The sequence below is a fragment of the Heterocephalus glaber genome, unplaced genomic scaffold (assembly GCF_053883595.1).
Source record: "Heterocephalus glaber isolate CG9 unplaced genomic scaffold, H.glaber_assembly_v1.0 deba00001813, whole genome shotgun sequence".
NCBI classification, from domain to species: domain Eukaryota; kingdom Metazoa; phylum Chordata; class Mammalia; order Rodentia; family Bathyergidae; genus Heterocephalus; species Heterocephalus glaber.
In genome coordinates, this window is record NW_028258484.1 from 1,671,663 (window position 1) to 1,688,973 (window position 17,311).

Sequence of the window (17,311 nt, forward strand, 5' to 3'; positions counted from 1 at the left end):
TGCAGCTGGCATAGCCATATGGCCTCCTGTAGCACAGAGGTTTTCTCAGGGGCAGTTGGCATGCTCTGGGATTATTTATTGTGCTGGTAGTATTTCATGGCTAACAGAAATTGCATTGTGTCAGGCCACTGTTAACTTATTTACATGCACAGCAGCCTTACAGGTTGAGAGGTTAGGAAACTGGGTAGGGAGAAATAATGTGACTTGCTGGATGGCAGCACCATCAGTGAGAAAGCTGGGTGGAAACCCAGATGCCCAACTTGGGTCTCATACTGACCCAAGTGGGGCTCAGGTGAGTCTCCCTGGCTGTGCACTGACCTACCTACCAGGAAGGTGTGTGGGCAGGAGGGTGAGGCTGGAGACTGGGATTTGAGCTGCCCTTGAATGGACTTTTGGTCTCTTTTTTTCCTCCTTCCTGTCCCTCTCCCTTGCCCTACCTGTTTTTTAATGGGAAGGGTGGCTTTTTGTAGAATCTGACATGACTCTTTCCTGGAAAGCTGTTGCCCCAAGAAGTTTGTCCCCATATATTCTCCAGCATTCCTCCCTTTGCCATGAATGGCGTCATGTCCAAAAAATCCCGTGGCCATGGGCATGGTGTCAAGACCAAATAGGGAAGAGGCTTTTAAAAATGTCAAACTGTCCCCCAGCTATTAAAGTCCGGGAGGAGCCTTACAGGGGCTTGGCTCTCGGGCTTTCATGTGGGCAGAGGGGAGGGTGAAAATGGCCAGTAGTGTAGAGACCTGCTGCAGGTTTAATTTGTTTGTTTTTGTTCTTTGAGGTGGAAATCCATATAACATAAAATTAACCATTTTAAAGTGCACAATTTGGTTGTATTTAGCACATTCAGTATTGTGAAACCACCATATCTAGCTGAAAATATTTTCTATACCCTAGAAAAACTCATAACTTTAAATAGTCACTCCCTGTTCCTCACCCTCAGACTAGCTACTATGACTCTGCTTTTCATCCCTGTGGATTTACCTATTCTGAAAATTTCACAAACATGGGATTATATAATATATGACCTTTTGTCCAGCTTCTTTCACCCAGCCTGTTTTCGCGGTTCATGCACCTTGTGTAGCTTGATCAGAATTTCATTCCTATTTGTTGTGGAATAATATTCTATCATGTAGATGAACCACATTTTATTTATCTGTTCTTTTTTTTTTTTTTTGGTACTGGGGATTGAACTCGGGACCTTGCACTTGCCAGGCAGGTGGCAGCACACTGAGCTAAATCCCTGGCCTTATTTATCTGTTCTTTTTGGACACCTGGGTGGTTGGGTCTTTTGGTGAAAGTGAGTAGTGCTGCTGTGAATTTATGGTGTATAGGTTTTTGTATGAAAGTCCACCTCTAGCTCTTTTGGATGGAAACAGAGTGGAATTGCTGATCTCTTGTAGTTCTGCCAATAAGCTGTGAATCAGCACCTGGAGCCAAATGTGAACTTGCCGAATGTTGGGTGGCAGGATGCAGGATGGAGTTGCTGGTGGACCCTATGTGAAGCTAAAACCTAAAGCCTAGGACTCTGCACTTGGAGGGGACTGGGCCAGGGCTGCAAGCATTGAATTAAGCGATGAGGTGGTGACAGTGGTATAGAGGACTGTGTTGTGCAGGGATGCTCAGCCATGTTGAGAGTTTTACTTTTTTACCCTTTTTGTCTGACCTGAAGACCTGCTGAGTTGCAGAGAAGATTGATTTAGCCTTACATATTTTTGGGAGGAGGGCCAAAGAGAGGACTCAGGAGCTGGACAACTTAGGGAGATCCTGGCACACTCAAATGCAAGGTGCCTGGAAGCTGTTGGCAAGGGCCCCACACATAATAGCGTTAAATGTGTATATGTGAGAATGATAAATGTAGTACATATAAATCTAAATAATAGCATGAATGTGCATGAAAGAACATGGATGGTGCTGATTGAGCATCCTATGATGGCATCCCAGATGATGGGCTACCCCAGGTGGTGAATGGAGGCAGAAGTTGAGGCCCAGGCCAGTGAGCCTAGCATTGCCCTTTAAGTGACTGTTGAGTAGTTCCAGGGAACATGGGTCAGGCACTCAGTCTGGCAGGCTTCTTGCTTTTTCTCTCTTGTGATTCTCCTGGGGTTGAGGTGGGAATCCCTGTGGCACAGTTGAGGTGTTCTGCATCTCCAAGGTGAAGAAGTGTTGCCTCTGCTGGGCCCAACCTTTTCCAGTCTCCTCCCCAAGGCAGAGGCTGGTATCCTGGGGGGAAAAGTTTTCCTGTCTGCTTGTATCTAGGAGCCTGTTTTATTTCTATTTGGACTCTGCAACCTCTTGGAGGGTAAGATGCCACCTTTTTAATAAAAGTGCTGTTGAACTGAAAGGACTCTGAGTAGAAACCAGGAAGGAGGTGGTTGCAAAACATGAAGCAGAAGTGCAGTGAAGGAGGTGACTCCAGGTTCATGGAATGGGGAATGTGTGCCTAGGTCATTGCTTCTTAAACTTGGGTCTTGATCTTTGGACTTTACACTCTTGATTGTTGATATCCTCTTGGGGCTTTTGCTTATGTGACAATGTGTATTGGTACTTACTGAATTAGAAACTAAAACAGAGACATTTCTTATGAATTCCTTCACAAGTAACAAACCTGCATACATGTTCACATAAGCAACATGTATTCTTAAACTTCTCTAAAACAAAAACAATTTTCTGGAGAAGAGCCATATTTTACATTTTTGCAGATCTCTTTCACATCTGTCTAGAAAGGCAGCCAGATTCTTCTGTCTTCTGCAGTCATCCTATTACAATGTATTGTGTGGCCTCTGGGTAGCTCTGCTGGACGCTTGGGATTGAGTGAGAATGAAAAGGACAAATGGTACCTTTGTATTTTTTTTTCTTTTTTTGGTACCGGGAATCGAACTTGGGACCTTGCACTTTTGAGGCAGGCGGTGGAATCACTGAGCTAAATCCCCGGCCTGGTACCTTTGTATTTTTATAAAAATAGTTTTGGAGCTGGATGTGGTAATACAACTGTAATCCCAGCACACCTGTAATCTCAACCTCTTGAGAGGCTGAAGCAAGAAGATTGCAAGTTCGAGCCTGGTCTGGGCAACTTAGTGACTTGAAACCCTGTCCTAAAATACAGAGAAATTTAAAAAGTTAAAAAATTAACAGTTATCTCCAGACTACCATCTTCTAGTTGTACAATTTTTTTTCCCCATTAAATTTATTGGTACATTTTCAGTATAAAATACAGTTACATTCATCATTGGGATCTTGTACCATTACATGAGTATCTTGGTTCTTTTTTTACAATTTTTTTTTTATGATGTGTTAAATACTTTCCTAGCCCATTTCTTCTTTGTTCCCCACACCTCTTCAGAAGTCTTGGGGGCAAGGTCTGGGTAGGTTTCATTGAAGAGGTTTGAACTGAGATTGGTCTGTGATGTTGGGCTACATGATCTGTGGTGGCGATAAGGCATCCTCTCAGAACATCCCATTTTGAGCAACCCCATCCTTTCTCTGCTTTCCTCACATCTGTAGATGGTATTTACCCCTTTAGTCTCTTTTAAAGAAGGTTTAAAAAACATTTACTAAAGCTGTATTCATGTTCACAGCCACAAAAGGTAATAACAACCCTAATGTCCAAATGTGGCACGTCCATGCAAGGAAATATTATTCAACCTTAAAAATAAAGGAATGTGTAACACTATGATGTGGATTAACCTTGAAAACATGATGCTAAGTGAAAGAAGCTAGTCACAAAAGACCACAATTCTGTTCGTATGAAATACCCAAAATAGGCAAACCCATAGAGACAGTAGATAGATCAGCTGTTGCCAGGGGTTGGCATGGGAGAGATGTCAGGTTTGGGGAGTGATAGACAAAGAGCCCAGAGTTCTTTTTGGGGATGATAAAAATACCCTAAAATTGACTGTGATGATGACTGCATTACAAAACATTGAATTACATATCTTAAATGAGTGGATTGTATGCTATGTGAATTATGTCTCCAAAAATACCCCCAAACAATTATAGCCCAACCCCACTTTGGGTTTGAGTCTATATTCATGTTTTGATAAACCATTGTAGATAGTTCCTGAGTTATAAAAGTTCAATTTAGGACCTTTCAACTTTACAGTGGTATTAATGGTATGTTTACCATTATGTTTTTCACTTTCAGTACATTGCATGAGCTACTCAACACTTTATGATAAAACAGACTTTGTGTTTTAGAGGATTTTGCCCAACTGTGAGTTAATGTGAGTGTTCTGATTACATTTATGGTTTATATTTAGGTTAGGTATATTTGATGCATTTTCCACTATGATATTTTTGGGCAGAACCCCACGGTAAGTCTAGAATGCTTAAGTCCTTAAGCATTTTGGTAAGTCCAGAAGAAATGATTTGACATTTCTTCATTCCCAGCTGTGTCATTTTCTGTTTGACAGTTGTAGCCAGTGTGTACCTAATGCCAAAGATCCACTTCTATCACCCTGCACTCATGTGTGAACACAGGCACACACACACACACACACACACGCTCACACTGAGCCTGAGCTCAGCTGTGTCAAGTGGGTCAGTGAGCAGAAAGTCAAGGCCAGTGGTCTTCAAATGCCACCATCTTAAGCTCTAGTCATTTGTTTTACATTTTCTGGATCTTTGTGTCTACCCTGTGATGCCCTGACCCTGCAGGAGGGTGGAACTGTCTGTGGAAGCTGTGGGGAATGTGCCCTCTCCTTGGTCTCCAGTCCCAGCATGGCCTGGAGGGATGGACCCTGCACTGTGTGCATGCAATCTGGGGTCTGTGTCACCTTTCCCCAGGCTCAGGCCCATCAGCTCTCATTTCTGCAGTCTGAAGTGTGTCCTTTGCTCTCACCCATGGAAATCTAAATGCTCCCCTGTTCCTAGAGCCCAGTTCTTTTCTGCTCCCACCCTGTGTGCCTTTGTTGTCAGTATTCTCAGTGATTTTGTGGTCTTTGGATTAGGGTCTGTGTCTTGGCCTCCAGTAGCAGGTGTTGGTAACTTCAAAGGGCAGAGAGAAACAGCTTGAGGTGAGCAGAATGCAGTCTGCTGGAATGGCAATAGGGCATGGTCACTCCTGTGAGATCTGGGAACCAACATCCTCGTGTAATTGGTAGGGGCCACCTTTCATTCCCCCAGAGCATTCCAGTTGGAGTGATAAATGACCTGGGTACCTTCTGTGTGAGGCTCTGAAGTACGTACTTGTTTGGCCCAGCTTTTCTCAGAGTGGAGTGCAAGTTGTAGCTGGCACTCAGGCTTGATGTCTTTTGCATAGATGGGAAAAAGTTCTTTCGGAGTTGAGCTCACATTCTCCATCTGCTTCCCAAACTTGTTAACTGTCAGCCATGCTGCGGTGGGTGGCTCTGTGTAGAGAATGGTCTGTTAGTGGTTCGTCCCATAGCACTGACTATGGTTCCTCCTCCCATGAGCACTCACAAGTGATGTGCTTTGGAGCCCTGTCCTTAAACTCCTCTGAGCTGTGGCCTCAGCTGCAAAGGAAGACCTGAATGCTGTGCTTTTGAAGAAAATAGCTCCAGAGAACACCCTGCTTGGGAATGTGCCCCCTACTTGCACCATGGATATGGGTGTTTCAGGATTGTGTGGGACATTTCCTCTTGGAGAACTTTGAGGAGGATGGTCACTCTGGTTGGAATCTAAGCATGGAGCCTATGTGCTAGAGCCTGTTGCGTGGGGCTTGTCTACTTTGCCTTTCCCTCTAAATTGGTTTCCCCTGGTTGCCTCCATTGCAGGGTTCCCTCCCTAGAGCCCTAGTTTGGTTTCAGAACTAGTTCTGTGCTGGGCACCAGTAACTACTAGGGTGGATGCTTCTGGCTTTGAGGTATTCTTGATTGTACACTGACTCAGGATGTGTTTATGTCTGAGTGCTTTTGTTTTTTAAATGGTGTGGAAGGGGTAGGTGTATTTTTCTATTGTTGTAGATGATGAAACAGATTCACAGAGGTACTATCTTGCCATGAGTGATACATTAAGTAAGTCATGGAAATAAAATTTGGGCCTTCCTGATACCATATCAGGATCTTTAAACTGAATTTTCAGAGCTGTTAGATCATGTTGGCAAAGAGTGGAGTATAGGGTTCCCTAACTCCACCTACTTACTGTTCTGCCAGGAATGACTAAGGCCCCCATTTTTAAAGCCATTCTGCTAGGATTGTCTCAGAAGCTGTGCATGATGAATGGTCAGGTAAACATCTTCCCTTCTCTTAAATAATACCTGATAAGTGCAATATAGTATCATTACTTGGGCAGGTGAATCCAAGGGAACAGGAAACTTGGTTAGCCACCTATTAGAAATCCTGTCACCACCTGTTCCCTCCCTGCTTTGAGGCACAGACAGATCATGTGCAACCAGAGCTGTGTGTCATGTTCTGGATCCCTTAGGGCTGGTTGTGTTGGGGCCACCATGTTTAGAGGCCTGTGAGTACCTGCGAGGAGTCCATGATGCAGGCCAAAATGCTGGCTTCTGTCCTTGTCCCACCCACCTGGCCTGAGTTGAAACAGCTAACCTCCCCATGACATAACCCAGATCTGTTGATGAAGACAGTAAGGAGCCAAGAGGGGATGGTCTGTGTGTGTGTGTGTGTGTGTGCGTGCGTGCATGTAGCCTCCAGGGAAGCCTCTGGGAAGGCCAATAAAGGACAGGCGATGTGGATACAGGGCGTGACAGGTTGGCATTTCTTGGGGGAAGGCACTGGGCCATTGGCCTAAGACCCCTGAAGACTGATTGCAGAAGTCCCCCTTCCCATGTTGCACACCTCTGTGTGGATAGGGTGAAGGGAGCATTTGGGAAGTAGCAGGTTTGGAGTTGTGTAGTTTTGTGAGGGTTTTATTTTGTTTTATTTTGAGACAGGGTCTTGCTATACGGTTCAGACTGGCCTTGAACTACTGTGTAGCCCAGGCTGGCCTCCAACTTGTAGCCATCCTCCTGCCCCAGCCTCCTGAGTGCTGGGATTACAGGTGTGTGTCAGCATACCTGGCTTTTTTTTCTTTTTTTCCTTAAACTTTTTTCTTTTTTTTTTTCCCTTTTTTTTTTTTTTTGAGACAGGGTCTCACTATGTAGTTCAGGCTGGCCTTGAACTCATTATGTAGCTCAGGCTGGCCTCAAACTCACAGTGATCCTCCTGCCGCAGCCTCCTGAGTGCTGGGATTACAGGTATGCACCACCATGCCCAGCTTTCTAATTAAACTTTTAACATGGAGAGCATTGTAGATTCCTATGTAATTGTAAGATACACAACGTAGGATGTCATCACTGTGGAAACTTGGTGAAGGGTGCATGTAATTGTCCTGCCTCAGCCTCCCACAATACTAGGATTATGTGCACCACCACATCCAGTTTGGATTATTTCTTTACTTTTGGGTTTTGAGAGGCTTTTATATATGTTAGATACTAGTTGTTTGTCACATAGGTAGTTTGTAAATATTTTATCTCACTCTCTGGCTTCTTTTTTCCCATTCTCCTAACAAGGGCTTTTTGGGGAGCAAATATTTTCTTTCTTTCTTTTTTTTTTGGTACCGGGGATTGAACTCGGGTCCTTGGCGCTTGAGTAGCAGGCGGCGAAACCACTGAGCTAAATCCCCGGCCCCAACATTTTCATTTTAATGAAGTTCACTTTATCAATTTAAGTTTGTTCCATTTTGAGTTAAATTTTGTATAAAGTTAATTTCTGTATTGGCATAAGGGTTTTTTGGTTGTTTCTTTATTTTGATTTTGTCTGTGGATGAACAACTGCTCTAGCACCATTTGTAGAAGGGCTGTTCTTCCTTCACTGAATTGCTTTTGCACCTTTGTCAGAAATTAAGTTGAACATACTTGTGTGGATTTATTGCTGGGTTCTCTATCTCTTCCATTGATCAATATGTCAGACCTTCTACTAATGCCACAGTCTTGATTGCTTTTTTTATAAGTTTTATAATTAGATAGATGATTTCATTCATTCATTCATTTATCTAATGCTGGGGCATACTAGGTAGGTGCTCTGTTACTGAGCTACAGCCTCAGCCCTCTTTTTTAATTAAAAAAAACACTACTCTAGTTTGTTTACAAGAAAAATCTTCCTGGGATTTTGGTGAGAATTGCATTAAACCTCTTCCAGGTCATGAAAACAGTATGTCTCTATTTAGGTTGTCTTTGATTTCTTCAGGGTTGTATAGTGTTCATGTAAGTTCTATATGTGTTTTGTTAAATTTGTACCCAAGTATTTATTTTGAGGGGGATCAAATGTAACTGGTATTATATTCTTGATTTTAATGTTCATGTATTATTAGTATGTAATAATATCAACAAGAATGTAAACTGGGATAGGGATACTAGAGGAGGAAGAAAAGGGGAAGGGGATTTAAAAAAAAAAACAAGCTGTATTATGTACATATACCCAATCCCCAACCACCCCCCCACCCCCGCGCCAATGGGGATCAAACATAGGACCTTGCACTTTCGAGGCAGGCAAGGCACCACTGAGCTAAATCCCCACCCTAAACTTTTTTAAAAGTTAAAAAAATACAGTTGATTTGGGTACGCTGATATATATTTTAACTTCATGAACTCTTCTAGTTTTAGGAGTTTTTTGGTAGACTGCAGATTTTCAACATAAACAATTGAATCATATGTATTTTTTCTTCCTTAGCAATCTGTATGCCTTTTTATTTTCTTAGTGCACCAGCTAGAAATTCTTTTTTTTTTGTACTGCAGATCAAACTCAGGTCCTTGTGCGAAACCACTGGGCTAAATCCCCGGCCCCTACCAGTTAGAGATTTTGACGTTGTGTTGAATAAAAGTTGAGAATGAACACCATTTCTTAGATCCTTTTTTTTTTTTTTTTTTTTTTGATACCGGGGATCGAACTTGGGACCTTGTGCTTTCAAGGCAGACTGTGGAACCACTGAGCTAAATCCTCAGCCCCCTTAGGTCTTTTTTTTTTCCTTTTCTTTCCTGGTACTGAGGATGAACATAGGGCCCTCACACTAAGCTACATCCTCATCCCTTTTTTTTTTTTGGTACCAGGGATGGAACTCGGGAACTTGCTCTTGCAAGGCAGGCGCCAGAACCACTGAGCTAAATCCCTGGCCCTTTGTTTTTTGTTTTGAGACAAGGTCTCACTAATTTTCAGGTTGAGCTTGAACTTTTTTTTTCTTTTTTTTGGTACGGAGGATCAAACTCTGGTCCTTGAGCTTGCAAGGCAGCAGTGGAACCACTGAGCTAAATCCCCGGCCCTGAGTTTGTACTTTTAATCATCTTGCTTTAGCCTTCCAGAGTGCTAGGATTATAGGTGCATACTACCACACCCAGCTCACTGCTTAGTTCTTGATTTTAGAGGATTATCTGAAGGTTTTTTTTATACATGTTCTGTATTAAGATGAGGAAGTTCTCTGTGTTTCTGAAAAGTTCATAAAATCATGAATGATTGTTGGATTTTTTCAGATTTTTCTGAATCAGTTGATAAAACCGTACGGATTTTTTTCTATAGCCTGTTAATGTAATAAATTACGTTGATTAATTTTGACTGTTAAGCCAGCATCCTTGGAATAAACCCTACTTAATCATGTTGTATACTTCTGTAAATATGTTACCAAATTCTATGTTAATATTTTGTTGATTTTTGCTTCTCTATTCATAAGGGATATTGTATAGACCTTTTACATTTGTTTGTTTTTAGCATCAGGGTAATATTAGCTTCATAAAATGATTTTTTGTGTGTGTGGTGCTGGGGGTCAAACCCAGGGCCTTGTGCATGCAAGGCAAGAGCTTTACCACTGAGCTGCATCCCCAGCCCAGGTTTGTAAAATGAGTTGGAAAGTTTTTTTGTTTTCTCAAAGACTATTTGTAGTTAACATTAATTTTTTTAAACATTTGGTAGAATTTTCTAGTAAAACCATTTGGGCCTGGAGATTTCTTTTTTGGGAGTTTTAAAGTTACATATTTAATTTCCTTAACAGTCACAGCATCACTCAGATTGCCTGTGGTTTTTCTTTTTTTCCTCAGTGAAATGAGTCTTTTTTATCTAAGTTGTCAAATTAATGCTTGTAGAGTTATCTATAGTATTATCTTTATGATGTCTGCAGGATCTATAGTGGTAGCTCCTGTTTAATTTCTGACATTTCATTTTTCCATTCTCTCTTCTTTGTTGATCTTGCAAGAAGTTTGTCAATTTATCACCCTTTTCAAAGAACCAGCTCTTTATTTCATTGATTGTATTGTTTTTGTTTCAGTTTCATTGATTTGTATTCTTCACTATTGTCTTCTTTTTTCTTCTGTGTGCATGTCTTGTGCTTTTTCTAGTTCTCAACATGGAGCATATGTTGGAACTTTTCCTGTTTTCTAATGTGAGTGTTTTAATTCTATACAGTTCCCTTTCAGTATTGCTCTAGCTATGTCCCATGAGTTTTTTGGTTTTTTTCTGGTACCCAGGATTAAACTCAGGTACCACTGAGCTAAATCCCTGGCCCCCATGAATTTTGATATATTTGTTTGCCTGTTCAATTTTTTAGAAAATATTTCCCTTGAGGTTTCTTCTTTGACTTACAGATTGTTCTGTTTACAAGTGCTTGGAGATTTTCCTGCTTTTTCATATTGATGTCTACTTTGGTTTTATTATGATCAGAGAACTTCAGTTATTTCAATCTATTGAGTTTTTTTTGTTTTGTTTTTTTTTTAATAATGGCCCAGGATATAATTTGCCTTGGTGTATATTCTGTGGGCATTCAAAAGGAATATGTATTCTGCTCTTGTTTAGTGGACTATTTTATTAATGTCAGTTAAATTATTGGTTGATGGTTGTCTTGGTCCCTCAGGGTAACTTATAATGAAGAGAAATTTATTTTCTCGTTATTCTGGAGGCTGGGAGGTCTAATATCAAGGTGATGACATCTGGCAAGAACCCATTTGCAGTATCACCACATGACGACAGAGCAAAAAGACAAAAGGGGTCCACAGTTGCCCTTTTATAATGCCCTTATATAATCCCATCTGTGAAGGGTGCCCTTATTGCCTAATTACCTCTTAAAGATCTGTTAATACTCTTAACAGTATTGCAGTAGAATTAAATTTTAACATGAGTTTGGAGGGAAAAACATTTAAACCATAGTAATGGTGTTAACTGATTTTTCTCTGTATCCTTGTTGATTTGTCTGTCTTTTTATTCATCAGTTATTGGAGGATTGAAGGATTATTTGAGGGATGTTGGGGTTTACAGCTGTAATAGTTGACTTGTTTATTTCGTACTATTTTGCACCTCTGTTTGGTGCATACACATGTAGGCTTGCAATGTCTTGGTGCATTTACCCTTTTATCATTATATAATATTCTTGTCTTTGGTAGTTTTCTTTGTGCTGAAATATTGTTTATCTAATGTTAATATAACAGCTCTGTTTTCTTTGATTAATATTTATAAGATGTATCCTTTCCATTCTTTTACTTTTTTACTTTCCACTTGCCTGTAATCATTGTATTTGCAGTAAATTCCTTGTAGACAGTGTAGCATGGTGATTTTAAAATCCAGACTGCCAATCTTCTGTGTTTTAATTGGTATATTTAAATCATTCCCATTTAATACAATTATTAATATAGTAGCCCATAATTTTTTGTTTTGCTTTCTGTTTGTTGTCTCTGGTTTTTCTTTTTCCTGTTTCCAATGGGTTACTTGAACTTTTTTTAGAATTTTAATTTTTGTAGAATTTTTTTCAGTGTACCTCAATGACAGATTTTTTAGTGCTTACTCAGGACCAGTGGTGGTGAGCCTGTGGCACACATGCCTCAGCCAGTTGTTTGTTACCATTGAAAACTCTAAAAGGTTTGCCTTCACTGCTCTGGACAGTCTAATACTATAACTTATTTAAAGCTAATTGGTGGTTTCATCTGACTACCAGTAAAAAGAGTACCTATTTTATATCCCTATATCTTTCCCTGTGTAATTGTCTTAAGTTTTTCCTTTCGCACATTTAAAACCACTGTGTTATAATTTTTTTTGCTTTAGTCACCAAACAATTTAGAAAACTCAAAGAAGCAAAATCTAATTATCCATATTTTTTGTTTTGTTTTTTTGAGACAGGGTCTCACTATGTAGTTCAGGCTGGCCTTGAACTTGCTGTGATCCTCCTGCCTCAGTGTCCTGAGTGCTGGGATTACAAGTGTGCACCAACACTCTCGGCTTTAACCCATAGCTTTTATTTATTTATTTTTTGTACTGGGGATTGAACTTGGGACCTTGCCCTTGGGAGGCGGGCGGCAGAACCACTGAGCTAAACCCCCAGCCCTTACCCATAGTTTTTGATGGTTGTGTTCTTGCTTTCTTTTGGATGTTTCAGTGTTCCATCTTTTATGATTTCCCTTTGGTTTAAAGATCTTCCTTTGACTATTTTTTAGGGGTAAATCTGCCAACAAATTTCTTTAGTTTTTCTTCAGAGAATGTCTTGATTTCTCTTTTATTTCTAAAGGTTGATTTTACTGGGTATAGAATTCTGGATTGATTGTTGTTTTCTTTCCACATTGGGAAAGTACTGTGCCCCTTCCTTCTGGTCTCCACAGCTCCTGGTGAGAAATCTGTTGTCATTTTTTTTGTTTTCTCCTATGCATAGGATGCAATTTTTCTCTGGCTGCTTTCAAAGTTTTTTTGTTTTGTTTTTTTCTTTAATTAGGATGTGTCAGGTGGATTTTGAGGGATTTATCTTTTGGAGTTCACTGAGCTTCTTGAATTTTTTTTTTTTTTTTTTTTTTTTGGTACCTGGGATCGAACTTGGGACCTTGCACTTATGGCAGGCAGTGGCACCACTGAGCTAAATCCCTGGCCCACCTTTTTGAATTTTTAACTTGCCATTGTTGCCCAGTTTCCAGGGACAGCCATTCTTTCTCTGAGTACTTTTTCTGCCTGCCCTTACTTTCTTGTTCAAAGACTCTGATGACATGATTGTTAGATTTTTATCATAGTTCTACAGGTCCCTGAGACTCCATTATTTATTTTTCCAGTCTATTTTCTCTCTGCTGTCACTGATTCTTTGGTCCTTACCATCTGGTTTTAGGACTATCCACTGAGCTGCTTATTTCTGTTGCTGTATTTTTAGTTTGGTTTTTGTTTCCATTCTGTTTTTTGTCTTGTTATTTTGTTGTTTTTCATTTATTTCAAGCACACTTACAATTTCTTGTTAAAGCATTGTGTCATGGTCTGCTTTAAAATTTTTAAATATCAGATAACTAATGCTTCTTTCATCTTGGTATTGGCCTATACCAGTTGTCTTTGTTCATTGATTTGTTACCTTCCTGGTTCTTGGTATGATGATTTTTGGTGAAAATCTGGATGCTTTTTATTCTGTTGGGCAACCTATGGTCTCATTTAACCTTTTTTTTTTTGGTACAGGGAGTCAAACTTGGGACCTTGTGCTTGTGAGGCAGGCGCCAGAACCACTGAGCTAAATCCCCGGCCCATTTAACCTTTTCTCTTAGCTGGCTTTTCTGACACTGCTCCAGGGACCACCAGGCCCCTCTTTGGCCTCCCTTAACCCCTGAGGCCAGGTGGGGTTGCCTGCATCACTGCCAAGCAGCAGCAGGAACCCTAGCTCCCCACTTGACCTCTTCTGCTACTACTCTGGCCTGGAGAGGGAGGGTACTTGTTACTGCTGGGTGGGGATGAATGCCCTGGCTCTCTACTTGGTGTCTTTTAACATCGGTATGGACTGGTATTGGAGTAGCTGATGTAGCCAGGCAAGGGTTCATGTCTGGCTTTTACTTGCTTGTGGCTAAGACTGTGGTCTTACTTGTGGCAATTGGCTGAAGGAAAATGGTGATTGTCTTCGTATTTCTTTCTCTCCTCTCCTGCCCTCTTGTCCCCTCCCCTCCCCTCTCCCTTTTCCTTTCTCTCTATGTAGTTCAGACTGGCCTGGAACTTGCAGTCTCCTGTCTCATCTCTTAAGTGTTTTCTATCTTGCCTGGCTACCCTGTCTGGTTCTTCAGCTACAGAGAGCGCATTTGTTGGAATGTATTGTCTGTGTTCACTGGTGTTTCCAGGTTTTCCACTTCTCTGGTGTTTCCAGGTTGTCCACACCCAGTCTGAAATGACTAGAAAAAAAGAGAAAACCCTCAGGTCCTGAGGTCTCTGGCCTGTCTTCCTTCTGCTGTCCCCTTTAGAATCTTCTTTGTCTTAGTCATAATATCTGGGATATTAGTTGTAGTTAGCAGGAGGAATAGGGAGAGTTATGTGTCCCCATCTTCCAGGAGGCAGAAGTTTCAAGTCTCTGGTTTTTAAAAGTATTTATTTTTACTGGTACATGTTTGTGAGATTTGATACATATACATGACATTTCTTAATTCTTTTTTTAACCTTTACCCTCCCCCCTCCCCCTCCCTGTATCACTTGGATCCCTTCAATCTCAAGGTACACCCATTTTCCTACAAATGACTGAAGTTTGTCCTCTTTGTGGCAGAGTAGTACTCCATTGTATATAAATACTTTATTTTCTGTATCCATTCATCTGTTGATGGACATGTAGGTTGTTCTTTTGTGGGTGGGGGTACCAGGGATCAAACTCAGGTTCTTGCGCTTGTGCTGCAGGCAGTGAAACCACTGAGCTAACTCCCTGGCCCCTAGGTTGCTCTTAAGATTTAGCTATTATGACAAGTCTCTGTTTTTGAAAGGGCTTTGGGCGGAAAAATACACCCAGACCCTCAGTGTCCCCCACTAGCCCAAAGTGCTGCTTCTGGTTTCTGTAGGTCACAAGGGAAGGGAAGTCACTCAGTTATGGTGGCTTTTCTGTGGGGCTGTAGCAGTGTGCCTCCTATGGAGGGCCTGTGTGGGAAAGGCTACCTGAAACAACTCAGATCCTATGCTACCTGTGGGTCCTTGCAGACTTGCTGGGGTCCCACTGTAGATAGCAGGCACCTGCATCTCTTGCCTCTTTCAAACACCTAGTCAAAAAACAGCAGAATTGAGCACACCACTCTGTACCCAAAGTGGTCTTCATTACTGGCCAGCTTCCTTTCGGTTGTCTCTTGCCACTGTTTGGGCATTTCCAGGCAGACATGGCAGTTCTGTTGTGGCAGTGGATGGACACAGCATTTTTAGATGGCAGGAGAACAGCAGTTCTTTCTAGCAGGCATTTCCATCCCTGGAGACAAAGACAGGGTAGCCAAGTCAGGACTACAGGTTCTCTGTTGGAAAGGAAACTCAGAGAAATGGTAGCTGGCAATAAGGGCTAACCACAGGCTGCAGCTGACTGCCTCTCAACTTCCCCCCCTTTCCCTCTGCAAACCTGCCTTGAGATGAAGGATGCAGCTGGGGCATCCCTGCCTTCCTGGAGTGAACATTCTGCAGCAGAATGGAAGGTGTGTGTTGGGGGATGGGGGTCATAGCAATATGATTTCATAATGAAATGATAGGCATGCATCACTTGTCATTGTTATATCGATGAGGTGATTTATCTCATGCTGACATAGAACAGTCCCTCAAGAAAGGGACTTGGGGCCTTGTGGGAGTGGGATTACCAGGTGGAGGGGTAGGGTGGGAAACTGGGGAGACAGCAGCTGGCCCCTTGGTAGGATTGTAGGGAGGGAAAGAGCCACTGAAATGTGCCAGTAAGTGGTTCCTGGTACTGGGCCCTTTGGGTTGTAGACTGGGAACAGTCTGGTTGTTCTCAGTGGGAGGTGCTGAAGGATTAAAGATGGCTCCTAGCTATGGCTTCACCTGAGAGTGCTTTCTACCCTAGGCCTGGGAGGGGGAGCTCACCTCTTGCATGGTGACCGTCCCCTGTCTCTCTGTGGCCCTGAAGCTGTACAGTGGGTCTGTAGGTTTCCTTTTGTCTAGCTGCAGGCACCAGGTCAGACCTCTGTGACTGCCTCTAGGACAGTGATGGCGAACCTTTTAGAGCTTTCAATAACAATCGGCTTTAGCACAGGTGCCATAGGTTTGCCACTCCTGCTCTAGGAGGTCCTCCAGGGCCCCCACCCATACCCTGTGGGGCCTACTCAGCAGCTCCTTTGCCTCCTTCTCCCCTTGGCCTGTCTGGCCCTCTCCACTCCTTCCAACCAACCAGTGGATCCAGTCATTGACTTTGTATTGTAACCTTTGTAACCCATGTATTTGAGTGGAGTTTCCCTAATCTGTCGGGGGTGGAGTCACTTGGGCTGGGGAGAAGGACTCAGCTGGGATCATTGCCTGTGAGCAAGGAGTACATGAATAGGAGTAGTCTTTATTTTCTTCCCCACTGCCTGACATGAACTTGGTAAATGATTTTTTTTAAACAGCCTTTTTGAGACAAAATGCATACCGTATAAGTGACCCATTTAAAATCCATAATACAGTGCTTTTTAACATATTCCCAAAGAGTACAGCCAATAACAGTTATTTTTAGAACATTTCACAATCTCTGAAAGAAACCCTGCACCTTTAACTGTCACCTCCAGGCCCCTCAACCCAAGGCAACGACTTTGCTTCTGGATTTGCCTATAGTCAGTGCTTTTGATACATAGACCTCCTTCCTAGCCAGCTCCTCCTCCCAGAGTCCTTACTTCTTGCCCTGCCCTCCAGTCACCTGAGCTGTCACTCATATCTTTACTGTGCTGTGTATCAGGATCTGCGATTGGTGGTGCTGACAGAGAACCTAGTGTGCAGCACTCAGGACCTTGCCGGCTACATAGTAGGCCTGGGCAGGTATTAATTGAGTGAATAATAATGCCAGAGAGGACATGGCTGGGTTGAGAGTGTGTCCTGGATTCTGAGGGAACTTGGGCCAGTCCCTTAGCTCCCTACTGTCCCATCTGGGGAGAGGCCAGGTATATATAACTTGATGTGACGTCACCCCAGAGCCGTGTACCAGAGGCCAGGAAAGTGGTACATTGTCAGACCAAGTAGAGATGGAGAGGTGCTTTCTGATCTATCCTGTGAACCTTGCAGGTGAGGCGCTGTGGGCTGGCTGAGGGGCCACATAGGATCTGGAATACACATGAGTTATAGGGCCACCTCCAACTTTTCCAGGCCACAAGTGGACTTCTGTGGGGTCGCTTGGGGCATGTACCTGCAGTGCCACAAGGAGAGAGTGAACAAGCTTGCCCTCCTGGGGACTCGCTGGGCACCACTGATTTTCTCAGAAAAAAATAGATCTCTGCTCCCCTTTGCTCTTGCCTTCCCAGTGGGGTTTCATTCTATGAACTCAGTCCTCCTGGGCCCTATCTGTCTAATCCCCAGCCCTCTGCCAGTACCCACTCCTGTATTTCATCAAAGCAAGCCTTGTTCTTCCTGCAGCCCACCCCTAATTCCTCAGGAGTAAGAGATTCTTTGAATGGCAAAAAGTAGAATAATGCTTAAAATTGATTACGTTTTATAGGCCA

The 17,311-nt window shown here is 42.4% G+C and overlaps 1 protein-coding gene and 1 long non-coding RNA gene across 14 annotated transcripts in view; one reads left to right on the forward strand and one right to left on the reverse strand.

Moving 5' to 3' along the window:
- Mprip (myosin phosphatase Rho interacting protein) overlaps positions 1-17,311 on the forward strand; it is a 131,563-nt gene that overhangs the window by 11,065 nt on the left and 103,187 nt on the right. The window lies entirely within an intron of this gene.
- On the reverse strand, positions 3,188-15,327 carry LOC147820661 (uncharacterized). Of its 2 annotated transcripts, none has more exons than XR_015448347.1 (3): positions 15,238-15,327; positions 14,819-15,093; positions 3,188-5,345 (listed from the first exon to the last, which is right to left on the reverse strand). It is a non-coding gene; the product is annotated as an uncharacterized LOC147820661 (long non-coding RNA). The 2 variants fall into 2 exon arrangements; XR_015448348.1 differs by having other exon boundaries at positions 15,242-15,311.